The sequence below is a fragment of the Dermacentor andersoni genome, chromosome 4 (genome assembly GCF_023375885.2).
Source record: "Dermacentor andersoni chromosome 4, qqDerAnde1_hic_scaffold, whole genome shotgun sequence".
NCBI lineage: Eukaryota > Metazoa > Arthropoda > Arachnida > Ixodida > Ixodidae > Dermacentor > Dermacentor andersoni.
Genome location: NC_092817.1, coordinates 224,669,177 through 224,689,229, shown reverse-complemented (window position 1 = coordinate 224,689,229; position 20,053 = coordinate 224,669,177). Strand labels below are relative to the sequence as shown.

General features: G+C 54.1%; 1 protein-coding gene across 11 annotated transcripts in view; it reads right to left on the bottom strand.

Moving 5' to 3' along the window:
• LOC126538440 (DENN domain-containing protein 2D-like) overlaps nucleotides 1-20,053 on the bottom strand; it is a 423,989-nt gene that overhangs the window by 356,006 nt on the left and 47,930 nt on the right. The gene's annotated exons all lie outside the window — the stretch shown is intronic.

The window sequence follows — 20,053 nt, the reverse complement described above, 5'->3', positions numbered from 1 at the left end:
ACGCTGTGGGCTCACTGTACGTCTCCGCACACGGCATCACCAAGTGGCCCCCGAGAAGTGGAGCCTCACGACGCAGCACGACGGCGCACGGCGATAGACCCACCGCAGGTTCGAGCACCGAGCCGAAAGGCCTGGCCAGCTCTGGCCGTACGCATGGGCGCTCTCCCAGGAACACAAGGCGTCCAGGACAGTTAAGGCATTTATTGATCACAAATGGCCAACACGTACCAGACTGCACCCAAACACACGGAGTACACTCGGCGCCCATGGTTCCCAATGGCCAGGAAGGCGGGTTACACGCCGCGTCGAACAATGGTTTGCGCACGCGGGCCGAAATGCGTTCGCAAACGCTACCTAGCGCTTGCCGCCACCGACAATGGTCTGCGACGGTTCGGACACGCAAAATGTGACGCAGTGAGCACCTGCGACTACCGCAAGGGTGGAATGCAGCGCCACTCAGCAAGCCACACTTACGCAAGCTGATAAAGCACGTGAACGTCCCCAGGCCGGGGCGTTGGGGACGCAAATAGCTGGTCGCTCACGTACCTTGCAGCTTGCCTCTCGTGACTGGCGCTCGTCCCTGCCACAGCACGACTCCCCGCGCACGGCGTTCGTCCCCAGTCGGGGCTTCTTCCCTACGTCACGTACCACGACCCAATCGGAGGGCCGCGTAGCATGACGTCGCGTAACGCGGCAGCAGCACCCGGGGAAAACGGCGCGCGGTCGAGGGGCAGGCATTTGGGAGGGGTTTTCCTCGCAATGGCAAATAAGTCCGGAGCCTTAGGCACAGCAACGACTGCGCCCCAGTAGACCAAAGGAACTCCCACATCCCTCTCCCCTTAAATGTCCCTACCAGCTGAGAAATAAGCCGGCGGCATGTAACACAAAGGAAAAGTCCCCTGTATCAGCTAGCATTAGATATTGCAAGGACGGCTAACCTCCTGCCTCCGTTCCAGCCCTTAAACACATATTAAAGAAACGAGAATGATACAGTCAGGGCAGATACACTAATATCATAATTATTTAACACGTACAGCAAACCCAGTGAAAATCGCGCACAACCATATAACTCAAAGGAAAACTGTACAACACAGTGCCCCAGAATACCCCCAGAATAAATGTAATGTCTGCTACACGAACACACACACACACAAGCACAGAGACACACACTCGCAAATAAACATTAAAAAAAAGTTAAAGAGCCCCACCTACAAAATAAAACAGCAAGGCGTGCCCGGAGCCTCAGCGCTCAGTACCGAACGTCTCATTCCAAGGCCGTCGTGGGCACTTGGTCGGCGGCCACCACCTTCGCATTCGTTTGTTTCGGCGGAATAATCAGTCGCTCTCTGTGGGCGTGTGCCCCTTAAAAGGATAGGGCACGGGGTGCTGGCACCTCTCCACTCTGCGCTGCGCGGGCCATGCCTTCACCGACACATACCAGAGGGGTGCCGATACACCCTCCTGGCACGTCCAGGTGGCCACACTCCGTGTTTTCGAACTGGTCTCCGTAGCTGTGGCAGGCGGGACAGTCGTTGGAGCAGGGAGTATTCTTGCGGCTGGAGCGCCTGGCTGTGCAAACCAGTGCCGGCGTCGGCTGCGGCTTGAAGGCACGACAAGGGCAGACGGCTTGTCCATCTTGAGCGCGAGTGCGCTGCAGCTCAAGCTACTGTTACATTTCGCCTACAACGCGCGGTATAGCCGGCGCGGATGCAACGGACGCCGGAGCTTCGTTCAAAGCGGCGGACATTTTGGCCCGTTCGGAGCTCCCGCAGTCTCCCCGCCAAGCGCGTCCAGGCGTGTTTCAGTGCCACGTGTCTTCGTGTGTGCGTGTGTGTGTGTGTGTGCCCACGCTTGTCAAAGCGCGGCAGCCAGGGAGAGGAGCTCCCCAAGTGTGAAGCGAGGAGGTCTGACAGGCGCCAGCTTGGCGATGCGTCACTACACTCGTCTCAACGTGTCTCTCAGTCTGTCCGTACCCGCCGTCACGTGGTCTCGTCACGAGGCCTTCCTTCTTGCCCTCAACTGCGAAAGTATAAGAGCAGCTGCCCCCGGACGCCAAGAGAGAGGCTCCGATTTCATCCGTTGAGTTACGTGCTCTCCCGTCTCTCCACTTCGGTCGACCTGACCGCGCGCTCTTTTGCGATGTTAGAATAAACCAGTTGTTCTGTTACCAGTCGACTCATGCTTTGCCGGGACCTTCGGATGCTTCCAGTGCCCCAGGCCGCCAGGCCAACGCTACCCTTGGGGCTTGCGACCTGTTTGCAACAACGGGTGTCAGCACTGAAGTTCCAACAACTCGTGCCAGCGGTGCGATTACTACAGCTGGTGGCAGCGGTGGGATCGCGACAACGGAGGCCAGCAGCGAAGAGATGCGGTTGACTGTATGCTGAGCAGCACAACGACCATCCGGGAGCAGTGCAACGAGCCCTGTGTGATGACTGGTTGCCTGCAGCGGAACGACTGCGCTGAATTCTTGGCTGCGAGGTTTGGTGAGTGCGGGACTTTCTTCTTCTGAGTTTTGCCAGGCTTTTGTTAGTGTCAGAAACAGAGCTGGTAATTGTGGTTGTCGTTGCTGCCGGGTTAGTTTGCGGCAAAACAATAGTAGGCAGTAGAGAAAGCAGCATTCAGAGCAGCCATGGATTTGAAGTCGTTGCGCAAACCGAAATTGCTGGAGCTTGCAAGAGAGTTGGGTCTGGATGTCTCAGACAAACTCAGAAAACCAGAACTGCTAAGGGCTATTCTTGAGTTAGAAGCTGAGGATGACGAGCTGTCGGAATGCCTTGAGACCATTGAGGAGAGGGAGACGGCAAAAAGACAGGAGCGCGAACTTAAAGAACAGAAAGAGAGACAGGAGCGTGAACTTAAAGAACAGAAAGAAAAAGAAGAGCGTGAACGTAAAGAACAGATAGAACGAGAGCAACAAGAGAAAAAAGAAGAGCGCGACCGTCAACACGCTTTGGAAATGAAGCGTCTCGAGATTGAGATGGAACGCGCTCGTAATGGAAGTCAGGCACACGGTGCAGGAGAACGAGTATTGTTCAAAATGACTGACCTGATGCGGCCGTTTAAGCTTGGAGAGGACATTGGTTTGTTCCTGGTTAACTTTGAGCGAACGTGCGAGAAGCAGGGGTTCTCTCGGGAAACGTGGCCACAGCGCTTGCTCACTTTGTTACCCGGCGAGGCGGCCGACGTAGTCGCTCGCTTGAATAGAGAGGAGGCAGAGGATTTCGACAAAGTGAAATTGAGTCTGCTAAAAAAGTACAGGCTGTCAGCGGAGGCTTTCCGTCGGAAGTTTCGGGAAAACGAGAAAGGCAGAAGTGAGTCATATACAGAGTTTGCGTACAGGCTTATGTCAAACATGGAGGAGTGGCTCAAAGAAGAGAAAGCGTTTGGTGACCACGAGAAAGTTCTGCAGTGTTTCGGGCTAGAACAGTTTTATAGTCGGTTACCTGAGAACGTGCGGTACTGGGTCTTGGATAGGCCAGACGTTAGTACGGTGGCTCGAGCCGCTGAGCTAGCCGAGGAGTTTGTGACGCGTCGGGCTCGCGGAGCTAAGGACGGTCAAAAGGGTGAATTTGGCTCCAAGTTTGAGAGGCCAAAGTTCACGCCCATGAGAGCAAAGGGGGACACACGTAGTGCGGATGCGAGTGAAAGCAGTCCGACCGAACGTAAGGAGACGGCGGCAACCGAAGGCGAACGCAGAAAGCGGTTCGAGACGAGGCAAGCGCGCGTTTGTTATACGTGCCAGAAGCCGGGTCACTTTTCGGCGCAGTGTCCAGAAACAAAAACAAAAGTCGTGTTTTTGTCATTATGCAGCACTGACGAGAACATGAAGCTTCTCGAGCCTTACATGCGAGACCTCCTCGTGAACGGGAAAGAGTGCCGAGTGCTTCGCGATTCCGCAGCTACGATGGATGTAGTTCACCCCTCTTACGTAGAACCCGATATGTTCACGGGCGAGTGTGCATGGATCAAGCAAGCCGTGGAAGCTCATAGCGTGTGTCTGCCCGTAGCAAAAGTGCTTATTGAAGGACCTTTCGGAGCACTTGAGACGGAGGCGGCAGTGTCATCTATGCTGCCCCCCCAGTACCCGTACCTATTTTCGAACAGGTCCGATCACCTCCTGCGCGAGAAGGGGCTTTTGTTTGGTGAGGCTAGCGTTCAGGCCTTAACCAGATCGAAGGTTCGGGAGCTCGCTGCAAAGGCGGTAGTTGCGGGGCCGACGTTGTCGAACAATGAGAAAGGGTCAGAGGTGCAGCAAGCTGATATTCAGAGCACGTCCGAACTGAATAAAATTGAGCCTGTAGCGTTAAAGGCACCAGATACTGGAGAGGAAATTCCCGATGCGGGAAAGTTAGAAGAGCTATCTGCAGATTTGCTCATCGCGCCTACGTCAGACGGACTTAGTAGGTTGCTAAAAGTCAGCCGGGCGGCTTTGATAGCCGAGCAAAAGAAGGATGGCAGCCTAGAAAACATACGCTGCATTGTCAAGGAAGGTATCGCCAAGAAAAATGCTCGCTTTGTGGAAAGAGGTGGGGTCCTGTACCGAAAGTATCTAGACCGCAGAGGAGTGGAGTTCGATCAGCTGATCGTGCCTCAATGCTATCGTCAGGATCTGTTGCGCTTGTCGCATGGGGGTTCGTGGTCCGGACACCTAGGAGTTAAGAAAACTAAGGACCGTCTCTTGCAAGAGTACTATTGGCCAGGGTGTTTTCGGGACGCAGACCACTTTGTGAAGACATGTGACACCTGTCAGCGGGTGGGCAACCCAGGGGACAAATCGAGGGCGCCGTTGAAGTTGGTACCTATCATTACGGAGCCTTTCAGACGGCTCGTTATTGATACAGTGGGACCTCTGCCGGTAACAGCCACGGGGTACAGACACATTTTGACTGTGATCTGCCCAGCGACAAAGTTCCCTGAAGCAGTGCCGCTTAAAGAACTAAGCTCAGTTGAGATAGTCAATGCACTACTGTCCATATTTGCGCGAGTTGGTTTTCCTGCGGAAATCCAGTCAGATCAGGGCACGGTGTTTACGAGCGCTTTGACGACAGCCTTTCTCGAAAGGTGCGGGGTAAAGCTGTTACACAGCTCAGTGCACCACCCCCAGTCGAATTCCGTTGAGAAGCTCCACTCCGTCATGAAGCGCGTGTTGAGAGCATTGTGTTTTGAACAACAAACTGACTGGGAGCTGTGCCTGCCTGGGGTGACGTTGGCATTAAGGACCGCACCGCATGCGGCTACGGGGTTTTCGCCAGCTGAGCTAGTGTACGGTCGCTCGCTGCGATCTCCGCTTCGCATGCTTCGATACGGATCACTGCCCTCTCCAATGGCTGCAGACTATCTCTTCCACAAATGGCCGCCTCCTGCGCTGGAGCCTGGCTTTGCAACAACATTCCTTTGAGGTGCGTTACGAAAAGGGGAGTCTCAACGGTAACGCCGATGGCTTAAGTCGAAGCCCCTAACGTGGGAATCAGCCTCAAAATTGTTTGTTACTGATGTTTTTCTTCCTGAGGCAGGATTTTTAACATATTGCTTTTGTGTAGTGTTTCAAAGTGATGATGTGCTTTCTAGTGCAATTTTCCGATTTGTGGACGCGTTCTGAGTGCTGCTAAACTACTGTAAGGAACTAGGCAGTAGTATAAAAGGGGAAAGAGCCTGGCAGGGCTTAGTGAGGGTTGTGCCGTGCTTGCTGACTGAGCGGTTGACTTTCGGCGTAGTTCTAACGCTTGCCGGGAACGAGAACAAAAATGTCAACTCTCCCGAAGTCACTTTGCAGTGTCCTGTGTGAACCTGAACGAGAGGACGAGGACTTCTCTGTACGCTGCGCTCAAGAAACGCCGAAGGACGACCGACTTCGGTTATGAGCATCATCAAGCGACATCCCTCCGGACAGCGGATGCAGTCCCCTGACCATCGGGATCTCCTTCCCCCGGCGGGGCGGTCTGTTACGTTTCGTCTACAACGCGCGGTATAGCCGGCGCGGATGCAACGGACGCCGGAGCTTCGTTCAAAGCGGCGGACATTTTGGCCCGTTCGGAGCTCCCGCAGTCTCCCCGCCAAGCGCGTCCAGGCGTGTTTCAGTGCCACGTGTCTTCGTGTGTGCGTGTGTGTGTGTGTGCCCACGCTTGTCAAAGCGCGGCAGCCGGGGAGAGGAGCTCCCCAAGTGTGAAGCGAGGAGGTCTGACAGGCGCCAGCTTGGCGATGCGTCACTACACTCGTCTCAACGTGTCTCTCAGTCTGTCCGTACCCGCCGTCACGTGGTCTCGTCACGAGGCCTTCCTTCTTGCCCTCAACTGCGAAAGTATAAGAGCAGCTGGCCCCGGACGCCAAGAGAGAGGCTCCGATTTCATCCGTTGAGTTACGTGCTCTCCCGTCTCTCCACTTCGGTCGACCTGACCGCGCGCTCTTTTGCGATGTTAGAATAAACCAGTTGTTCTGTTACCAGTCGACTCATGCTTTGCCGGGACCTTCGGATGCTTCCAGTGCCCCAGGCCGCCAGGCCAACGCTACCCTTGGGGCTTGCGACCTGTTTGCAACAACGGGTGTCAGCACTGAGGTTCCAACAACTCGTGCCAGCGGTGCGATTACTACACTACCGACGAAGGAGACTGTCGAGAGAGAATGACTGCGGGAAGACAGTTCCGGGGCACCGGCAGCAGCAGTGCTAGCAAGAGTAGTAAATGCTGACTGCAATCGTTTCCAAGAAGGAGCGAGAAGAGATGGGAGGCACAGGATAGAGGGTCGCGAAGCCAGCTGGACGTGGTTTTCGTCCCCTTTTGCACGCGCACACACGAGGCACCCGCGACACGTGCCCTTAGGGCTTGCAACGGATTCAGGCGCAGGCAACACCAATGTCTGAGGCGTCCAATGTCTCAAACCTCCCCTTCATGTGACGCTCCCGTGGTCGCACGCCCCAGCTTTCCGAACACTTACGCGGCGAGTCTCAAAGACGAGACAGCAAAAGAATGAGGGCACCAAGCTCCCCTCTACAGCTACGTACAATGACGATGTGGGGTAAGAAGCGGGGCACCTTGAAAACAAGGCTATGCACACGAAGGAGACTAAACCTATTATTCAAACAAGAAGAATACAAGCACTGAACAAACGGGCAAACGAAAGCACATGCGTCTTTTCGACATCTAGTTAGGGCGGGCTGGAACCGTGACACGCTGGCCTCTATGCGAGAAATCCCGAGAGAAAAGAAACACTCGCTCACAGAGGCAGAAAGCAAGAGTAACGCGTTTCTTTTACCAGAAAGGTCTGGAAACGCAAGGGCGAATTCACAATGGTGGTCGTCGCCTGAGGGGGTATCGATGCAATGGCCGAAAGCAGTCGGAAACACCGGACGTGCTCTGTTCCCCGGAACACCCGAGATCACTGGGCTCCGGCGCCAGCTCGACTGGCCTGCAATGGTAGGCTTTCAAGTCGGCAATGTGAACGCGGCCCCTGGTTCTCCCCATCTGAGGATCCGTCAGCTCATACACAAGTGGTGAAAGTCGTTTCTCCACTCGGTAAGGCCCCAGTCATTTAGGAGCCAACGGTGCGGAAAACCCTTTGCTGGCGTCACTAAGAGCATGGTTGCGTTTAAGCACCAAGTCACCGACCTGAAAGCAGACGTCGCGATGACTCTTGTCATACTGACCCTGCTGGGCTCGGGCGACTCCCAAGCTGTCCGTTGCTCTAGAGAAAGCGCGGGCAAGCCGAGAGCGAAGCTGTGCTGCGTACGAGGAAAGGTCCCCTGGCGAATTCTCAACCCCTGCTTGGCGCTGCGTAACAATGGTTAGCGGATTCGCCAGTTCACGGCCAAAAGTGAGGAAAGCGGGGGAGAAGCTTGTTGAGCGGTTTTCCGCCGTCCGGATGGCGAACGCGAGTTCGTTCACGTGGTCTGCCCAATCCTTCTGGCTCCTGGCAAAGGCCGTGAGCATTGACTTCACAGTACGATTAAAGCGTTCCGTGAGGTTGGACTGGGGGTGGTAGGGCGATGTGAGGCGATGCTCGATCTGAAGGGATGTACACGTCTCACGAAACACCCGAGAAGTGAAGTAAGACGCATTGTCAGTAATCAAACGCTCCGGAAATCCAAAGCGTGTGAAAACTTCCATTAGCTTATCCAACACTGCCCGAGCCATCACCTTGTGGAGCGAAAATAGCTCCACCCACTTTGTAAAGTGATCGACCACTACCAAAAGGTGCTGAAAGCCCTGCTTACTCTTTGGAAAAGGCCCAATTAAGTCGCAGGCAGCAAACTGCCAAGGCCACTGACTGTCAATCGGCTTCATAAAACCCGGCGGATGGCCACCACGAAATTTCACCGTCTGACAGACGTGGCAAGTCCGGCAATAACGGAAAACGTCGCGATTCATACCGGGCCAGGTGACAGTGCGGCTGAGTCTTGCAAAGACCTTAGAGCCACTGAGGTGTCCAGCCAGTCGTTCATCATGAGCGTAGTGCAAAAGTGCCCGCCTCAGACTTTTCGGTATCACCACCTTAAACGGGTCAATAGATTCGTCCTCAGTAGCGATTTATCTAAGCACGAGCCCATCGTGGTCCAGCAGGTAGGAATCTTCGGAAGTACCAGCAATAAAAGCTGGCCCGGGTACTTCTGGGCTCGTTGCAACACCAGCAACGTTACGGCGCTCCGTTTCCGCTACTCTACCAGCAATTTCCTTGCAAAATGAATCCTCCTGCTGGGCCTTTAGGAGCTCTTCTCAGCTGAAAATAATCGCGGTCCCTCCAGAGAGAGCCGGTTCCATTACTTCCTTTTGGAGATACTGCAAAGGCCTCATTCTCCGGTGTCGTGGTATGCGGCTGTCTTTCTGCGGCTAACTCCTTTTGCACACGTGCGAGAACATCATGCGCGGTGACATCGTGTTCATTAAAGGCACAGTCATGAACGGTTAAGTTACCACCAGTGCCAGGTGATCTATCCACAACGCTCCCCTTTGGCTCGTTTACAACTATTTCCCCCACTGATGGAGAACTCTCGTCACTGCCCGGGCTGTACAACACCGAAAACCTCTTTTACAGAGTCTCCTCTATAGGTGGGGACCCGAAGACGGTCTCCCTCCCTTCCTCAGCCACTTCACCACTCGCACAGGTGGGCGTGTCGGCGGCTTCTGTGTTTCGCCACTCGCCTCCGGCATCAGCCGGGTGGGGAAGCGGCGCACGCGAAAGCACGTCTGCAGTGACGTTCGTGCTCCCCTTCCGGTACTGCGCCGAAATGTCGTAGTGCTGTATTAGAAGTGCCCAATGTGCCAGCCGACCCGCAGGTTCGCGAAGCCTCATGAGCCAGCTGAGCGCGCTGTGATCGGTCTGCATGACGAATTTCGTGCCGTCTAAATAGACGTCAAATCTCCTCAGTGCAAACACAATCGCTAAGCACTCTTTTTCCGTCATGGAGTAGTTCTTCTCCGCAGGGAGCAGCACCCGACTAGCAAAAGCCAGAGGGCGCAGGACACCATCGAATTCCTGAAGGAGGACTGCCCCCAATCCCAAATCACTCGCGTCAGTCTGAACGACAAATTTCTTGGTCAGGTCAGGCAATCTGAGGCGAGCTGTCTCGGCGCTGGCTCGGGACAAGCCGCGGAATGGCTGCTCCTCCTCCGGTTCCCAACACCACTCCACAGACTTCCCCAACAACTTCGTCAGCGGTGCCTGGAGTTTCGCACAAGATGGAATAAATGACCGGTAGAAATTGGCCATTCCCAGGAAGTGGCGGAGGCTGCGTACATCTTTGGCGGCGGGAAAATCCATGAGAGCGCGGAGCTTCTCCGAATTCGGCTCAATGGAGCCTCCTCCTAGGGTGAACCCCAGCAAGTGGACTCGAGTTTGCGCCACTTGTGCCTTTGCCAGATTTAGCGTCATGCCCGCTGACCTGAGCTTCCCAAGTATGTCCCCAACGTGACGTATCCTCAAACGTTTCGGAATAGATCACGATGTCGTCGAGGTAGCACATGGCATGGGACCATTTGGCATTGCCCAGAACCCGATCCATTAGCCTCTGAAATGTGGCTGGGGCGTTGCACAGACCAAACGGCATTCGCTCAAATTGAAAAAGCCTACGATGGCACGTGAAGGCGGTCTTTGCTTTGTCCTCGGGTTCCATCTCTACTTGTAAGTAGCCCTTAGCAGCGTCCAGAGTCGTGAAATACTTCGCTGAACCTAGGCTGCCCACAATTGACTCGATGGTTGGCAACGGATAGGCATCTTTACGGGTAAGCGCGTTCAGTCGACGGTAATCAACACAAAGGCGGAAACTACCATATTTTTTTGGAACCAGGATGACAGGAGATGCCCAGGGGCTATCGGAACGCTTGATGACACCGGTCGCCAGCATCTCGTTAAGCACACCATCGATAGCCTGTCTCTTGGACAGGCTAACCGGTCTGGGGTTGCACTTCAAAGGACGGGTATCCCCAGTCTCGATCCTGTGGCGTACAAGGTCAATGCAAACTGGGTTTTCTGTGAACAGCTCGTCATAGCTGAACAGAACTTTGGACATGTCAGATTTCTGTCTGAGCTCCAGCCCTACTGCACGGGCGATCAAAGGGTGGAACGCGCCACCTCGCGCAGGCACGTCTATCTGAGCGGTAGTGCACGCAGAATACTGCGCCAGAAAGGGCTCAACCCCTTATCTAGCGCACCGTGCGGGCCCGCCACTCGCTCCGCGCCGACACATGCAGGAGCCGGAGGGTCAGCGAAAAGCCTCAAGGGGGACAACGGTCCCACCCTATAGCCTCCGTTCACAATGTCTACCACTATATGGGTCTTACGAAGAAAGTCAGGACCCAGAATCACGGGAACACTCAAGCCAGGCAAATGAATGAAGCGATGGCGCCTCATTCGACCATACCAACGAACAGACAGCTTCGCTGCCCCGCCCGCAGGAACGGAGCCGCTGGCTAGGTTAAAAGTTGCTCGGCATTCGCGCAAGCGAACAAAGCGCTGCTGCAAGAGGGCCAAACGTTGTCGCCAAACAAAGTGGCACTGGCCCCTGTGTCGAGGAGCGCGGCAAATGCGCGACCGGCAATAGTGACAGTGACGAACGGCGCGAATACATCCGCGGGTAAGCCCGCACGACACACGGAGGGAATGACAATCACTTTGATCGGACGTGTGTTCACGCCCGACCCCCATCCCCATTTCCCTGCCGGAGGGGGCGTCTGGGGCAGTAACGAGCAATGTGGCCCAGCTCACTGCACTCGAAACAGCGGACTCCGCCGCGTGCATTCCAGCGGTTGAAAGCACTCTGCCCTGGTCGTCCTCCTCCACCCGCTGCGCTGCCCTTAGGCCGTTCGGGACATGCATCTTCCGCTGGGCGCGCGCTGCTGCGGATTGCTTCGCATATTTGTTGGGGCGGATTGGGCCTTTGCCCCGCACTGGCCGCATGCCGCACGTACACATGAGGATCCAAGGCGCGTTCGCTAATTCCCCAAGCTTGCCGGTTTTTAAAGCCCACCGCAAAAGGTGGACTGCGCGGGCACTTGCTGTTGGCGTGGATGAAAAAGAGTTCCCGTCCACGCACAGCGCGGCTCTAGTGCCTTGCTTGCAGGCGGTGGAGGGCGGTAGGCACACATGGCCAGCAGGTCGCCTTGTATACGTTTGGCCTCAGTGGCCATGTCCTCCAGATCACGGAACCGACTTCTGCGCAGGTAGGCCGCAAAAGTTCAGTGAGCCTGCCTTATCACCCTCTCGACTCTCTCGTCGCTGGAGGCCGTCGGCTCCGCCATCTGAAACAGCTCCTCCATCGCTCGCACATACTCGAGGAGTGATTCGTCCGGGGCCTGTGTCCGCAACTCGAGCTCGCGCCGCATTCTACAATGGTAGTCAACAGGCAAAAATTCCTGGCGGAGAGCCGCCTTGAAATCTTCAAGCGTCATTGCGCGGTTGCCGGAAAGCCTGTACCACTGTGCTGCTCGCTCTGTAAGAGCAACGGGCGCAACACGAGCCAGCATTTCGCGGTCATCAAGCCCTACAGCTGCCTGATAGTGCGCCAAACCGTCGAGGAAGTCTGTGACACTAACCGCATCCGCGTAACTGCGATATGTGGCCACTGCCAGCTTAACCACTGGCCGCGAGTGCCTTGGCGACTCCAAGGAAGTCCGGAGGGCACTCGAAAGGGACTCAATTAGTCGCGCGGCTTCGCTAAGCAGCGCCCCCGCGTCTCGTGCGCTTGTCTCACCAGGAGCGTCTGCAGGCGGGATTTGGGCATGCTGGGGTACCTGCAATCCTCCCCTCATTTCGGTTAGCAGTACCTTGCTCAACTGGACGCGACACGAGGCTACCTCGCCACCTCGCACAACGGTGCTCGCGGCAGGCGGTAACCCCCTGCTCCCTCTGCGCTCGCCGTCGGCGGTGGAGGCCACAGCCACTTAGCTCCTCGATGCGGGTGGGGTTCCCGGCAGTCTCCCCTCTTCCATGGCAGCAAGGTCATCGTGGCTTATCGCTGCATTGAGAGATCCGCACTTGTCCGCGGCGTGGAGATATCATGCGTATCTAGTAGATTTGCACCAACTAAGCTTGCATTCCGTGTTTCGTGCTCTGGGAGTTGAGCTGTGCTTCCTCGCTCGACACCAGCATCGGCTGAGTAATCGAACAGGGCGACATACGCGAGAGTCATCAACAATGACGACTCCTTGCAGCTGGAAAACATGGCACGGCCAGACGATCAAGCGGGTCTCCGGCTCGTTACGCACAGCAGCAATGCAAAGGCAGTTACTGCCCCATGTTGGGCGCCAAAATGTGAGCTCACTGTACGTCTCTGCGCAGGGCGTCGCCAAGTGGCCCCCGAGAAGTGGAGCCTCACAACGCAGCACGACAACGCACGGCGATAGACCCACCGCAGGTTCGAGCACCGAGCCGAAAGGCCTGGCCAGCTCTAGCCGTACGCATGGGCGCTCTCCCAGGAACACAAGGCGTCCAGGACAGTTAAGGCGTTTATTGATCACAAATGGCCAACACGTACCAGACTGCACCCAAACACACGGAGTACACTCGGCGCCCGTGGTTCCCGATGGCCAGGAAGGCGGGTTACACGCCGCGTCGAACAATGGTTTGCGCACGCGGGCCGAAATGCGTTCGCAAACGCTACCTAGCGCTTGCCGTCACCGACAATGGTCTGCGACGGTTCGGACACGCAAAATGTGACACAGTGAGCACCTGCGACTACCGCAAGGGTGGAACGCAGCACCACTCAGCAAGCCACACTTACGCAAGCTGACAAAGCACGTGAACGTCCCCAGGCCGGGGCGTTGGGGACACAAATAGCTGGTCGCTCACGTATCTTGCAGCTTGCCTCTCATGACTGGCGCTCGTCCCTGCCACAGCACGACTCCCCGCGCACGGCGATCGTCCCCAGTCGGGGCTTCTTCCCTACGTCACGCCCCACGACCCAATCGGAGGGCCGCGTAGCATGACGTCGTGGGACGCGGCAGCGTCGCCCGAGGAAAACGGCACGCGGTCGAGGGGCAGGCATTTGGGAGGGGTTTTCCTCGCAATGGCGAATAAGTCCGGAGCCTTAGGCACAGCAACGACTGCGCCCCAGTAGACCAAAGGAACTCCCACAACGCATACATCTGATTCTTGCCAATTCCTAGCTTCTTCACTGCTTTTAGGCTTCCTCCATTTCTGAGAGCATGTTCAATTCTATCCATATTATACTTCCTTATGTCAGCTTTCTTACGCTTGTTATTAACTTAGAAAGTTCTGCCAGTTCTATTCTAGCTGTAGGGTTACAGTCTTTCATACATTGGCGTTTTTCGATCAGATCTTTCGTCTCCTGCAATAGCTTACAGGTATCCTGTCTAACGGAGTTACCACCGACTTCTATTGTACACTCCTTAATGATGCCCATAAGATTGTCTTTCATATCTTCAACACTGAGGTCCTCTTCCCGAGTTAAGGCCGAATACCTGTTCTGTAGCTTGATCTGGAATTCCTCTATTTTTCCTCTTACCGCTAACTCATTGATCGGCTTCTTATGTACCAGCTTCTTCCGTTCCCTCGTCATGTCTAGGCTAATTTGAGTTTTTAACATCCTATGGTCACTGCAGCGCACCTTGCTGAGCACGTCCGCATCTTGTATGATACCAGGGCCAGCGGAGAGTAGAAAGTTTATTTCATTTTTAGTCTCGCCATTCGGGCTCCTCCACGTCCACTTTCGGCTATCTCGCTTGGGTAGAAGGTATTCGTTATCCGCATATTATTCTGTTCTGTAAACTCTACTAATAACTCTCCCCTGCTATTCCTAGAGCCTATGCCATATTCCTCCACTGACTTGTCTCCAGCCTGCTTCTTGCCTACCCTGGCATTGAAGTCGCTTATCAGTATAGTGTATGTTGTTTTGACTTTACCTATCGCAGATTCCACGTCGTGGTCGTGGACTTCGTGGTAAGCATGACTGAATGTAGGGGTGTAGACCTGCGTGACCTTCAATTTGTACCTGTTATTAAGTTTCACAACAAGACCTGCCACCCTATCGTTAATGCTATAGAATTCCTGTATGTTACCAGCTATATCTTTATTAATCACGAAACCGACTCCAAGTTCTCATCTCTCCGCTAAGCCCCGGTAGCACAGGATGTGCCCGCTTTTTAGCACTTCATATGCTTCTTTCGTCCTGCTAACTTCACTGAGCCCTATTATATCCCATTTACTGCGCTCTAATTCCTCCAATAGCACTGCTACACTCGCCTCACTAGATAACGTTCTAGCGTTAAACGTTGCCAGGATCAGATTTCTATGGCGGCCTGTCCAGAACCAGGGATTCTTAGCACCCTCTGTTGCGTTGCAGGTCTGACCGCCGCCGTGGTCAGTTGCTTCGCAGCTGCTGGGGACTGATGGCCGGGGTTTGATTGTTGTGTTCATATAGGAGGTTGCGGCCAAGTACTGCACCAGGATGGCCAATCCTGCTCTGGCGAGGGAGTGCGTTACCGGTTCTGGTCACCAGGATCAGGCCACACTCCAGGCCTGTTTATGCAATTTTATCAACACGCGGATTTAAAAAAAAAAATTCGGTGGAAAATTGCACGGCACTGGGATTCGAACCACGGTCCTCTTGCACGCGAGGCGGATGTTCTACCTCTACGCCACTGCTGCACACACTAAAGGCACCGATTGGCAAAGAGAAGACGACGAAGGGCATAGTTGTGCCCCGGGGATTTTTGGGTGTTGGCCATCATTCAAAAAAGGCTGTTCTGTTTGGGCGACCCCGTCTTAATTATCTCGTGACATTTTACTGGTGGAGGTGCTGGGTTCATACTACCATTGCCAGAGACGTAGTGTACCCCTGACACGTCTCCAGTGAGTAGTCTGGGAGAGGTTATCCCTGTGCACATACGTACAAGCCGCCATCTGCAAGGGCTCCAATCTGAGCATGGTCTTTTGCCCGAGCGTATCCGGACGATGAACCCGAGCCCACTGCCTTCTGCTGTGGCTGTTGTGTCGGCGCAGTTGATCATCAACCAGCCGCAGGTGCCGATTGTATTCCACAAAGGTGCTACTGAAGACGTGGAAGATTGGCTAGGCTATTTCGGGGGGGGTCGCCGAATGCAACGGATGGAACGAAGACCGCAAGCAGTGCAACGTGTACTTCGCGCTCCAAGACTCTACGAGGACGTGGTTTCATAAGCATGAAACACGTGGGATGAATTTCGACGACAGCTGAGCGCCACATACTCCAACACGGACAGGAATCAGACAGTGGCGTTACAGGCAAGATTCCAAGGCCCGAATGAGAGCGGCACCACGTATATTGAAGACATGGCTCAGCTTTTGAGACATGTGGATGCCTCAATGGCCGAAGACAAGAAGGTCCGATATCTGATGCGAGGCATGAAGGAAGAGATTTTTGCTGGGCTTATTCGAAATCCACCCACTACACTTGCAGACTTCCTTGCTGAAGCGACAGCAATGGAAAGGGCCCTCTGGTAAGCGCCCTATGGTGACCTGGTGAGCGCCCTATGGAGATAGAGAAGTTCATCGCGCGTCGTGGTAATTCATTCAAGCAGTGAAGGCACGAGCCCTGTTCTTCACCGCCCGCTCAATGCCGATCACCCAGTTCCGTATTTCCTCGAGACGCTCATAGGTGTCATTCGCCCAGCCCTACAAACCCAGTAAACTGAGTCAAGCGACCTCGGGAGGTGAGACTACTGACACCAAGCGCATCAAATATCCTCCATCACGACAACGACAATGAAATGACATTCAGGCACATTCCGGTAATCAACGACAAGTTGTAACATTGGACATACTGGTTACCATATAAAATGAAGTCACCACTTTAATTTACACTGGTGCTGACAGCTTGGTTATGAGCAGAGAGCTTGCATCAATGTTAAAGAAAGTTTTTACACAGTGGACTGGGTCGCAGATCCGTATTGCTGGAGGTCATATGCTAATTCCCATGGGAAGAAGCACTGCTCAAGTAAATATTTGCGGATTCACATACGTCGGGGTCTTCGTTATTCTGCCCAGTTGCTCAAGGGACTTGATACTTGGCATGGACATTCTACAGGCAAATGGAGCCCTAATCAACCTGGAAAAATCGAGTGTGACGTTCTCTACAGTGAAAGCCATAGCAAGCGACGCTGGCAACAAGAAGCACACCTGAAATGCCTTGCTCATCGTAGATGACAGCATAACGCTACCGCCAAGAAGCAGCCTACTGAGCCTGGTAACGTGCGACGGATTCAACGGCTATGTGGGCATCGCCGAGGCAAACATTCCGTTAATGCTTGAGCAGAACATCTGCATTGCACAGGGCCTCGTCCAGCTTCAGAATGGTCCCTCGTTAGTCTTGCTGCCCAACTTCAGCAATGAATATCAGCACTAACCGCATGCCACAGCTGTCGTTTTCCTCTATGAAATTGCTGCCCTCACGGATGTCGCCTCGCTCGGAACTGCTTCGCCTAATTCATTGGAAGCAGTCAACCTGAGCGATCGCATTGAGATTAACTCTGGCTTATCGGAAGGACAGAACCACTAACTACTCAACCTTGTCAATGACTTCTCTGCCTGCTTCTCTACCGAGTCTAAAGCATGGCGCAGCTCCGTTGCAAAACATCGTTTTCCTACGGACGAGTCAGCAAGTAATACATGCATCAGCCATTAGTGGGGCTGAGCAGCAGTGGCAACCGTACAATATGCTGTATTTAAAACAAGGACAATACAGCACCAACCTGCAAAGGCAGAAGACGATTTTTCTTTTAGATGCTCGCCGACAAAGCCAAGCAGTGCGACTGCTGCTGAGCATGTGGCGACGAGACAACAGTGAACAGGACTGGCGACCACGTGAGGATGGTGAATGACAATACGGCATGGAGGGAGCATCGTCGCCAGTGGTTTGGGAAGGCTCGGGGTAGGGCTGAAATCGGCCATGGTCCAAGTCGGGCCGACGGTTGTATTCATAAGGCACCTGATACCAATACCACTGGCTGTTACAATGGCGGGCCACGCATCCAATACGACGGCAGTTGAAGCAAATGGTATGGTCATCAGCAGTCCTCTACTCGGCTGGATTGCAAGTACGGAACAGCGGCCTTTGACCTTGGGCGTACGAAAGTGAGCAACAGCCATTGATCAGCTGGTAAGGAGCTGCGGCACACACGGAGTCCAGGCCTGCATTGGAGAGCTCCTGATGAACGACAGCTTGGGCTAGTGGCACCATCTGGGAGCTATGGTCACAGGTACGGCCACATGTAAAAGCAGGAGACACAGCGTCAAGTTCACGTCGGATGAACTTCACATGTTCTACGATGAGCAAGGCCGACGGCTAAGGTATGTCTTCGCACGACCACATTGCTGCCATGTTCGGAAGTCGAGCAAAATGATGGGCAATGCGTCAACTTTTGGAGGCCTCAATGCGCTTGCACTATTGGATGATGGCATCAACGGTGTCACAGTCTTTGCAGATTAGCAGATTGAAGGCATCATCTGCTACGTTCTTTAACACGTGGCCCACTTTCTCAGACTCCGTCATGCCGTCGTCAGCTTTGCGGCAAAGGGCAAGCACGTCCTGTATATACCGTATTTACACGATTGTAAGTCAACCACTTTCTTAATATTTGAAAATCTGAAGTGGGGGGTCGACTTATAATCGAAACCAAAACATGGCACCGCCAAAAAAGCGAGACCAACAGGAGCTACAACGTAGTTACAATTTTATGTTTGCTCTATGGCCCTACCCGTAGCTTTTTGCTATCCCGCGTGTTTGTTCGCTTTTCAGAAGAGTTTTTCAACATTTTTGAGCATATTACAGTGCACACAACACTTATGAGAGGGTGTCGATAGTTGATGGAAGCGCCGCTTTTCCCATTTGCGGCGGCACCCTCAGAACGGCGGCGCTTGCGGGGAGCATCGGTAGTTCATGGAAGAGCAGACACCGCTCGCGGGTTTCTCCTTGCCTGTTGCGCTTAGCTTTCTTGACGAAAGGCATTGGTTTGACGCGTTCCACTTGACTGCCGGCTACGTGCTACTTCTATGCTTCCTCAGCCGTCATGAGTGCTCCAGGCCCACTATTCATTCGGCACTCGTTCACAGCAGCGTTCAAGAGGGCTGCCATCCTTTACGCCGAAGAAACAAATCGCTACGCAGACGGCTGCAAGTTCGATGTTTCTGAACAGGTGGTGCGAGAGTGGCAACTGCAGCGAAGCGAAATTTTCGCCTGCGACGACAAGTGAGGAATTTCCTACGTGCCGAAGTATGGACGCTTTCCAGAGCTGTAGGCTAAGCTTGCGGTGTACGTCGCTGAAATGCGCGATCAGTCCCTGCCAGTGAAGTGGGACATGGTCATGAAACAAGCCCGGATCTTCACCTTTTAAGGACCTGCTCCGCCTGAGTACGAGTGGCTGGCGGCAGAAGACCGCAAAATTACGCCAACCGGACCTGTCAAAAGAGCCTCCCTGACGGCTGTGTGTGCTTGGGTGCATTTGGCGTGGGCTGCTGTTCCACAAGATGTCGTGGTGCGGTCGTTTGCCAAATGTGAAATTTCACGGGACAACAACGCGCTGTGGGACTGTAGCAACGATGACGATGGCAGCACTAGTGAAGATGAGTAGTCCAGTGACCATGTCAGCTACTCATAAATTTTCGTTATCGAATGCGCCCTCGGGTATGCTCTCATTTTTTCTTTTTTTTCCTGTCGCACGATATGGGGGGGTCGACTTACATTCGAGTCGACTTACAATCGTGTAAATACAGTAAGTCAGGTATGACTCTGTCGCTGTCTGCACATGAGATGCCGGCTTCTTCTTTGCTGCTGCCTTTCTACCTGCAGACTTGCCAAACAGGGAATGCATCTTTTCCTTGCATGCATCCCAGCTCCCAATTTCATTTTCGTTATTTTCAAACCACACCTTCGCTGCTGCTGCACCATCAACTTTTGTATGTTTTCCATTGTGAAATAACCCACTTACTACAATGCCCCAATGCCACATTATCGGTTATAATGATGAAGCCTGGCTACTGGGTGTACGAGCTGAAAGGTAGGAGAGGCGAAATCCTTGAGAATAAAAAAGAAAACGAGAAATTTGAGCCGCTGCACGATGGGCCGCTGCTCCAACAGCCGCCGTGTGCTCATTTTCCAGCCATCTCCCCCCGGCTCTCTTTCGTCGCCCTTCGACACCTCTGAACACGAATGGGCTGCGCCCATAGCTCTACGCCGCCCCACCCTCCGAAGCATGAATGGACCCCGCCAACTGCGCCGCTCGCAGATTACTCGCATGATGCTCATGGCTCCTCATTCCACACAGTTCTGTGAACAGCTTAATCGCTCGCATTTGTCGTTGGCTGCGTCGAAGTTGTTCCTGGCCACGCGGTTTCTCAGCTTCGCTGCCGCTTTGAGGTAAAAAAATATGTTTGGCAACATGATCGGCTCATCCCAATTATTGTTCTTACTCGCATGCTCGTACAACGGTAGCCAGTCCTCTTATGTCGGCATTGTCAGTCCCGCAGAATGTGCCTGGGTCTTTTAGCTGAGCCAGGACAACACTGTCATTGCAGTCACCTCAGTGGGTGGCGAGCCCTGTTCAGCCATTGTGGAGAAAGACAAGCGTCG